This window comes from Phyllobates terribilis, unplaced genomic scaffold (assembly GCF_046119375.1).
Source record: "Phyllobates terribilis strain yellow unplaced genomic scaffold, ASM4611937v1 Scaffold_2__4_contigs__length_985480577, whole genome shotgun sequence".
Lineage (NCBI taxonomy): Eukaryota > Metazoa > Chordata > Amphibia > Anura > Dendrobatidae > Phyllobates > Phyllobates terribilis.
The window spans coordinates 439,695,759-439,705,133 of record NW_027362762.1 but is presented as its reverse complement, the minus strand read 5'-3'; positions in this window follow the sequence as shown (position 1 = coordinate 439,705,133).

Below are 9,375 nucleotides of genomic sequence, written 5' to 3'. Positions count from 1 at the left end.
CCAATCCTAACCCTAACTCTAGCACAAACCTAACCCTAGAGTTTATTTTTTACTCCGTTTCTCGTGCGGTATAAGTGATTAGACGACTTTATTCTTCGGGTCAGTGCGATTACAGCGATACCAGATTCATATTGCTTTTTTTATGATTGACAGCTGTCACACACTAAAAGAAGCATTTTTTGCAAAGACTAGTTTTTGCATCGCCATATTTTGAGAGCTATAATTTTTCCATATTTCGGCTGACAGAGTCCTGTGATGGTTTATTTTTTTGCGGGACAAGTTAAAGTTTTTATTGGTACAATTTTCGGCCATGTGACATTTTTTGATCGCTTTCTATTACGATTTTTGGGAGGCAGAATAAACAAAAACCAACAATTCCGGAATTGTTTTTTTTTTTATGCTGTTCCGCATGTGGTAAAATTGATAAGGCAACTTTATTCTTTGGGTCAGTACGTTTACAGCGGTACCACATTTATATCGTTTTTTTGTTTTGGCGCTTTTACACAATAAAAACTATTTTTATAGAAAAAATAATTTTTTGTATCACTTTATTCTGAGAGCTATAACTTTTTTATTTTTCTGCTGATGGCACTGTATCGCGGCTTGTTTTTTGCGGGACAAGATGACGTTTTCAGCGGTACCATTTTTATTTGCATTCGTCTTCAGGTCGTTCTGGGCGTGGCGATACCAAATATGTATACTTTTATTGGTTTATTTTTTTTTCATAATAAATAAATATTATGGGTACAATGTATATATATTTTTTGAGGATTATTTTCGTTCATTTTTTTTTATATTTTTACAATTAGTTTTTATTTATTTTTTTACTTTATGGCACTTTTGTTACTTTTACACTTTGTCCCACTATGGGGCTTTCACTTTTTGCAGCCTGATGGGCTGTACAGCATAGAGAGCAGCAGCTCCTTATGCTATGCAGCCTGTCAGTGCTGCACACAGGGAGAAGTTACTTTGGTCATGCACTGCGCATGACCAAAGTAACTTCCTGCTGTTTTGTGACCCGGATGTTGTTATGACGACATCGGGTCACCATGACAACATCCGGGAGCCGCCGCAGACAGCGTGGGACAACACGTGCGCCAATATTTAATTGATAGAATTTTGAGTAGATACAATGTTTTGATCACCTGTTATTGCATTTTTTTTTGCAATTTTGCAGCAACCAAAAATACGTAATTCTGGCATTTTGATTTTTTTTTCGTTACACCATTTACCGATTGGATTAATTATTTTTAGATTTTGATAGATTGGGCTTTTCAAAATGTGGCGATACCAAAGGGGTGTGATTTGAACTTTTATATATATATATATATATATATATATATATATATATATATATATATTTATATTTTTCAAAACATTGTTTTTACCTTTTACATGCTTCAATAGTCTCCATAGGAGACTTGAAGCTGCGATCTTTTGATTGCTTGGGCTACACGTAGCAGGGCTTCAGCCTTGCTATGTGTAGTAGAAATGCTCATCTGCTATGAATGTCACCCACTGGGCGGCGCTCATAGCAGATCGGCTATGATAAACACAGGGGTCTCCTGCAGACCCCGGGTAGTCATGCCAACCCATCGGCACCCCGCGATCATGTGACAGGGCCGATGATAGGCGGAGCTAGTAACATGTTTCTGGCGAGGCCATGTTAAATGCCGCTGTCAAACTCTGGATCACGATTCCACCCACAGCTGTTAGGGGCACATGATGGTTGATCAAATCAGTTGTTATATGCCTGAAACAATGCGGGCTCAGCGCCGAAGCCCGTATCAAAGAGGGGGAGGCAACCTATGACGTATAGATACGTCATAGGTTGTAAAGGGGTTTTAACATTTTTTTTTTTTTTGCATTGCTATATTCTAAGAGCTATAGCTTTTTTATTTCTCCGCTGATGGAGATGTATGGTGGCTTTTTTTTTGCAGAACAAAATGACGTTTTCAGCTATACCATTTTTATTTATATTTGGATTTTATTATTTCACTTTTTTTTGGTGGTATGAGGAAAAAAAATTTTTGCTACTTTTTTTTTTATTTTTTATTTTTTTATGGAGTTCACTGAAGGGGTTAGTGTGACAGTTTTTTAGATCAGGTCGTTCCGGTGTGGCAATATGAAATATATGTACTTTTTTTGTTTACTTATTTTTTTACATAAGATACCTATTTATTGGTATAATATTTTGGGGGGGGGTTCTCTTTTTTGTGATTTTTTTAAAAATATATTTTTCCTAAGTTTTTTTTTAACTTTTTCACAATGCACAATCATTGCAATACATTATTCCTGTCACTGTTATGCCTTTTAGACCATGGTCCTGGCATGTGTGTGGCATACTGTGTGGGAGATGGAGCCCACCTCCATTTCTCAGCCTTTTAAATGCTGTGATCGCTATTGACAGCGGCATTTAGGGGGTTAAATAGCCCTGGCTATGACAGCTGGGGCTCAGCTATCACTTAAGCTGAGCATTCGTCAGTGATTGTGCGGGCACTGCTCCTTTGCCTGCATGATCGCCATGATGTAAATTTACATAATTTTGCGGGAATCCCTTCCTGACTATGACGTAAACTTATGTCAAAAGTTGTTTAAGGGGTTAAAAGGCTTTAATATTTAGGACAGATAAAATCAGAAACAAACTATACTGAATCCATTAAGGTAATTTGGTTAATGGATTAAATCAGGGAACTGCAGATTTCAGTCTAATCATTTTGATTGCATTTGATATTTATAGAAAATGTTATCTAGGGTCATTTTTAAATTTGCAGGTGAGAGCTTTAATCTCAGCTTTATAGCTTAGAGATTCTGCTCTTATGGGCGGAATCCAAAATTGTGGTATTAAAAAGTTCCATATTTTTTTGCAAACCATACTTGCAAAAATATCCACTGCTTTTTGCGTTAACCACTGCTCCTGACACTTTTCTTAAAAATAAGTAGGGTGTTTTGAAGGAGGGAGTAGAGCCTCCTGCTGCCTGGCCTTTCTTCTGTAATTACTCCAGAAACTGACTGAAATTAGTCCAGAAATTTACGCCAGCTAATAATCTGCCAAAGAAGTGCCAAATGTATCAGTAAGCTTGTGCCTCTTAAAGGGGTTATCCAGGACTTTTAATATTTATTTGTTTGGGCTAAGAATTAACAGGCAGGTAGTTACTAACTACCTGCCTGTTCTGTCCAATCTCTGCCCTGCGATTAACTGCTGATGACATACTAATTGACAGACTGCCCGCAATTAGACAGCGTGGAGCCAGCTGTTAGCCATCATGACATCAGCAGAGATGCGTCGTCAACAGAGCAGAGTGGAAGAGAAGACCCAGTTCTGTCGATTTAACATCAGCGGAATTCGCAGAACCGCCGGCAGGAGTGGTCCATGACCACTTGGTGCCAGCAGAGATCGACGCTGGGCAGAACTACCTGCCTGCTAGTTCAGAGCCCTAGACTCTAAAATATTAAAAGTCCCTTCAAACCCCTTTAATAAAATAGTGAATTTAATTCCAGCTTTTCTAATTGTAATTACTATAAAACTGTATACAATGTGGCCAAGTCATGGCAATTGTTTTATGGTTTTGCTGCATGTACTGGTGAAGCATAGGGAAACTATGTGCTTCATCAGTACTTGCAACTTATACTCGCATCTTATTTGTCTCATGACAAAAATGCTTTAACCCAGACCAAATTTGGCCCTTGAGAAATTTTTGTTTATTCTCCCTCTTTGCACTACAATGGTCATAACTTTTTTTATTTTTTGCTCAACATAGATGTTTGAGGATTTGCTTTTAGCAGGGCCAGATGAACTTTATGTAAGGTGCCATTGTACCATTCTAAGTCCATTATTAAAGGAATTTTTCACCTTTGAGGACATTTTTTTTATTACTTAAAGGCATGCAATTGGGTTTAGAAATCATTTTTGTAGTTGGGTTTCATTAACAATGTTGCACTTTGCCTCCTTTCGCCGCTGTATTACACTGTCTATTGTTGGATGCAAAATGAGTTAACAAGGTTGACCATATTATGTTTATTTTATCAGATGTGTTGAGAACATAATTTTGTGGCACTTACTATTATATAAGTATGACAGGATCTCATTCTTGTTGGTGCAGCTTTCCTCACGGACTGCACAGTTCTCCAGTCCACAACGGCATTTAGCATGATAGCACCGGAAATGCGCCACTCATTCTGACCATAGGCGTCCCTGTCACATGATCGCAGGACGCCGATGGGTTGGCATGACAACTGGGGGTCTGCAGAAGAACCCCATTGTTGTAATTGGCAATCTGCTATGAGCGCCACCCCATGGCCCAATCGCCCGATATATCAAAATAGAAAAATAATTACTCCGATCGGTAAACAACGTAATGCCAGAATTACAGTTTTTTGGTCACCGCAACATTTTAATAAAATGCAATAACAGGCGATCAAAACATTGCATAGATAAAAACGTCAGCTCGGCGCACAAATTTTTTTTAACAAACTTTGGATTTTTTTCACCACTTAAATAAAAAAGAACCTATACATGTTTGGTATCTACGAACTCGTAATGACCTGGAGAATCATAATGGCAGGTCAGTTTTAGCATTTAGTGAACATGGTAAAAAAATAAAAAAAAACAATTGTGGAAGTGCACTTTTTTTGCAATTTCACCGCACTAGGAATTTTTTTCCGGTTTTCCAGTACATGATATGGTAAAAATCAATGGTGTCGTTCAAAAGTACAACTCGTCCCGCAAAAACAAGATGAAAAATAAAAAAAGTTATGGCTCTGGGAAGAAGGGGAGCGAAAACTAAAATGAAAAAACGGAAAATGGCCCAGGGGTGAAGAGGTTAAAAGTCATCATTTACCTTTAATTGACAGGCAACAAATCTAGAAATATCTAGAAACATTTATATCATGGAATATGTATGTTAGAAAATTATAGAGATTTCAAAGCCTATGAGATGTCAGTAAGACATGTGAAATGATGGGAGAGTCAAGTAGCTGTTACATTATTTTTTAGACTGATGGGGCTCAGAGTTGCGAATATAAAAATTAAGTTTGCGCTCCCCTAATTCTCAAGATCAGGCGCATTACAGCACTGTCAAACTTACAGTGATCTGGCTATGAATTTATTTGGTTGACGTATCATAAAACTTGATTTAGATGATTTATGATTATTAGCAGTCAATGAAATTATTGAAGATTCAGACTATAAAGACATCTGCTGTTTGTATTACAGAATATAGAAAAGCAATTATAAATCGGGACAGTCCAGGGCAAAGTGCAGGACACATCCCGTCAAAGAGCTGGAAATGGTGCTCCCGACTCCTGGCATCTTGATTTTACAGATTGAGGATACAGATACCATTGAATACAATGGTGGAACAAGGAGCTTTCTTCCTCATTCAGCCTGAGCTTCTGAGTCTCAGACACTCAGGACATCATTCTGTGTGTGGGGAGTGGGGCGGGGATGGGGGGGGGGGCATCATACTTTATGTGATGGAATCATACTGCGATGGGTGCCTGGAGGGCATCAGCTGTTGATAATGGTACAAGGTCTGAATAAGAGATGCAGTATGGTTTACTGCTTTATATAAACTTTATAAAAAGCAGTAAAAGAATATGATTTTGATTTGCTGCTACAGATAAGAATACACATTACAATAAGCCCTATCGTAACACAAATTAGCAGTAACAGCAAGTCAACAAATTTAATTCTATTTAATATTAGTAATAAAGTAATAAAATAATAATAATAATAATTAGCAGAATTAAGTTTGGTCTGTTGATTTGGCCCTTCCCTCCACCACAGTCACGTCCCCTCATGTGGCCCCTTGGGAAAATGAATTGCTATGGGAAGTAGAATTGTGTGACATGTTAAGATTTCTTAAAACCCTATAGTATAATGGACAATTCTAAAATATTATTTGCATGCATATTTGAGAGGTTGTGTCAGGACAACTTCCGCTGATATACCCTAATAAGGCACATTGATATACCAGGAGTCCACTGCCCCGTCTCCCTGCCTTGGATGACCCGGCATGTTCATGTGACGCGCCCCCTGGGCCTGTGCTGTGCAGGGGGATACCCGGAGCCGGATCGCTGGGGGTAGTCTCCGTGGCGCTGACCCGGTCCGTGCCCAGGGTGGTCAAACCAGTGGCAGTCTTGATGTAATAGCAAATGTCCGACTACGCCACCCGTGGATTGCGGTCAGTGGGGACCGCCGCTGCACTGCAGACCGCTGAGGCTGGTGTTGTATGAGCAGCCAAGTATGGGATAACTCCCCACGGGAGTATTGCCTCAGGGCAGCTAGTGTGGATGATGGGAGTGATGGTGTGAGTGTCCCAGTACTGATGGTGCTGGTGCGGCGATGAAACACAGAGACTTGTAGTTGCAGTTTCCAATGCTTTACTCACAGTTCTTTACTGGTCCTAGTCACCTCGGTACCGGCGGTGACTGCCCAAGCCGTGCTGCGTCCACCAGGCAAGGGGCTCGACCAACTCCCAGGCAATTCCAGAGCGTGGCACAGGACTCCCTTCCTTTCCTTTCTCTCGCCGTCCCCACCAGTGACCCACCTTTGTCCAGCTTCCTCGGGCCTTCTGTTGGCGAAACCTCTCTCCGGTTTTCCTGACCCTATGTGGTATGCTTTCCTGGTGGATGTAGTGAGGGGTCGCACCAAGATGTGGTCACAACCTCCGGTTTTGGCTGAGGATTAGTCGCCTCCACCAATTTGGGTTCCGGTACCCTGTTCTGCCAACCCTTCACCCTGTACCTCCTGGGCATATGGGGTTCCTTCTGTCCTCGTGTCTCTGGGCCTTTCTCTGTGTTCCTGTTCCTTGCTTCCTTTCTTACTGTCCTTTCTGTTCATTCTCCTTTCTCTCTCTCTCAGGCTCCAGCCTCCTGACAAGGCCTGCCTGCAGAGCAGAGCCCATGCAGGGGCTCTGCTTCCTGTCTTCTCCTCTCACTCTTAGCTTCTTCTCTGCACTGCACTGACTACTGTTCTAAGATGGTGCCTACCTTATATACCTCCTTCTAACACCCGAGCCCAGGTGACTAGCAACCAATGGGCTCCTGCCTATGCCCAGAGACCCACCCCTATCTGCTCCTACACCACTGGGTTTTCCTCCCCCTCCCCACTCCAGCCAGGAACAGATGCTGTCGTGCCTGCACTTCTGTCTAGTGGGAGCACCGTTGAGCTGTCCCTCGGAAATGGGGTGTGTGTGGTGCATGCAGCTTACTGAGACCTGGTCCACACTCCATCCTTACCCGGGAGTGGAATATCACACCTCTGGTCTGAGGTGCAATACCCCTGTAGCAGCCGAGCCCTCGGGGTGCTACACATGCAGTACACGGACTGCGATATAATGCAACATTTTCCTTGCACCAGTCTGGTAATAAGTGACCATGTTCAGGTTGGGGAGAGGAACTCGACCAGCATCATTTTAAAAAAAGGATTGTCTTTATTAAAACATATTTAGACAGTATTTAAAATGAAATAGAAATAAAATAAAGCCTTTCCTACAGTGACAGAAAATTAGCCATTAGCCATCTGCAATTGTCAAGTGCTAGTATGTCCTTTGGCTAATTACTGTATCAACTATAGGTCCATTCTTTTTCATTTTCTCTTCCATCCCTTACTCCCCTTATTTCCTCCACCAACTTTGATTCATTTATTTTGTTCTTGGTTTAATACATTAAATATCATTAATTTCTTTGTATTTGCTGTAACACGATTTGTGTAAATTACTAAAGTTGTATGCTGATACAAGAAGGGTGGTGGCCCACTCTTGCACAGGGGCCCACCACCCTCCTGTGGGCCAGTCCAAGCCTGGTTATATGGTACCTGCCGGTGCGTTTGTTAAGTCATCTCCTTTTTTAACAATGTTAACTTGATATTTTTCACCCACTTGGCTTACCTAACATAGATGACATTGGTAGGTGTACTGATAAAAATGAAAAAGTAGAGGTGATCTCATCTAAATGTTGTTCTATAGCTTACACACAGAAAAATGAGCTGTACACATCCAAAAAACTTCAATATCACCTACAGCATTGTCATCCCTAATGCTACCTGTATCATGCACTTATCATCCCTAAAGTTACACTACCTATATCATGCACTTATAGTAGAACCAACATCAGTGTAGCAAAAAGAACTAATACAACAAATAAAGGAAATCTGTCACCAGCTTTTTGCTACCACATCTGGGAACACGATAAGACTATGTTCACACGTTGCGTTTTTGCAGTGTTTTTGTGCTGCATTTTTTGTAATGCAAATTAAAAGCTGCTTTTTACGGTACGATCAAAAGCTATGAGATTTCAGAAATCTCAACCACAGGTTTTTTTTTCCTGACTGAATTGAAATACTGCTATTTTTTTGAAAACTGCAGCATGTCAATTTTTCTGCATTTTTGCAGTGATTGTTCACCCGTAGAAAGCAATGAGTAAGTGCAAAAATGATAAAAAAAAAGCAGCAAAAATGCTGATATCAGTTTTGCAGCGCTTTTGGTGAAAAAAACAGGTACAGCAGGATATGAAATCCATTTATTTTTGTGATTTTCCCAAGTATAATCCATAATGTTTTGGTATCCTCACATGAGCTGGGATGTTAGTATTTTTTTTATTGTAATGTTATTTGCACTTTAATTTTTAAAGCAATTCTTTTGTTTCTCCTGACTCCAAGTATAGTTTAATTAAATTAGTGATAATTAAATTAAAGTTAAATGTTAAAGTAGAAAATACCGACCAATTCAATGCCCTACCAATGTGTTAAGTAAATAATGCCCTACCAATTCAATGCCCTACCAATGTGTTAAGTAAACAATGCCTAACCAATTCAACTTCCCCAGCTATTTTTACTTTTGCAGTTGTGTATTTTTTCATGAACTCATACAACCTTAGTTCACAGCTGAGCTTCATACATAAATCCAGCTTTTTCGTTCTGAATAGTTACTATTTTTTCAGACAAAAAAAACTTGTTTCCCCTTTTGCCCTTTTTTCCAAAAGTGTTTTATGCTTTCATGTACATCTTGCATTGGTGGCCTAACAACCTTGTATTGTTCATGCTTGCAAGGTGAAAGCAAAACTGAACTTTGGGATCCTGAAATAATACACAGCTTAAAAAAGTACTCCCATCACAATTTTTATCCTCTTAATATATTGCAGTCATCATATTATATAGCGTTGTGTACTTACAATTGCTCATTTTGCCCTTCTACCCAGCTAATTCTTCTGCATTCCATAGGACATCATGTGATTAAAAACTGACTAGCTGAATCTTTCTAAGCTCTATGCAGAAACAGGAGGTCAATTTTCGCTGTATGAGTCATAAGTCCTCGGCAGGGGGGAGGAGCGGAGCAGCTGTGTCAGGTGTTAAAGAGGGAGATGATTTTTGCG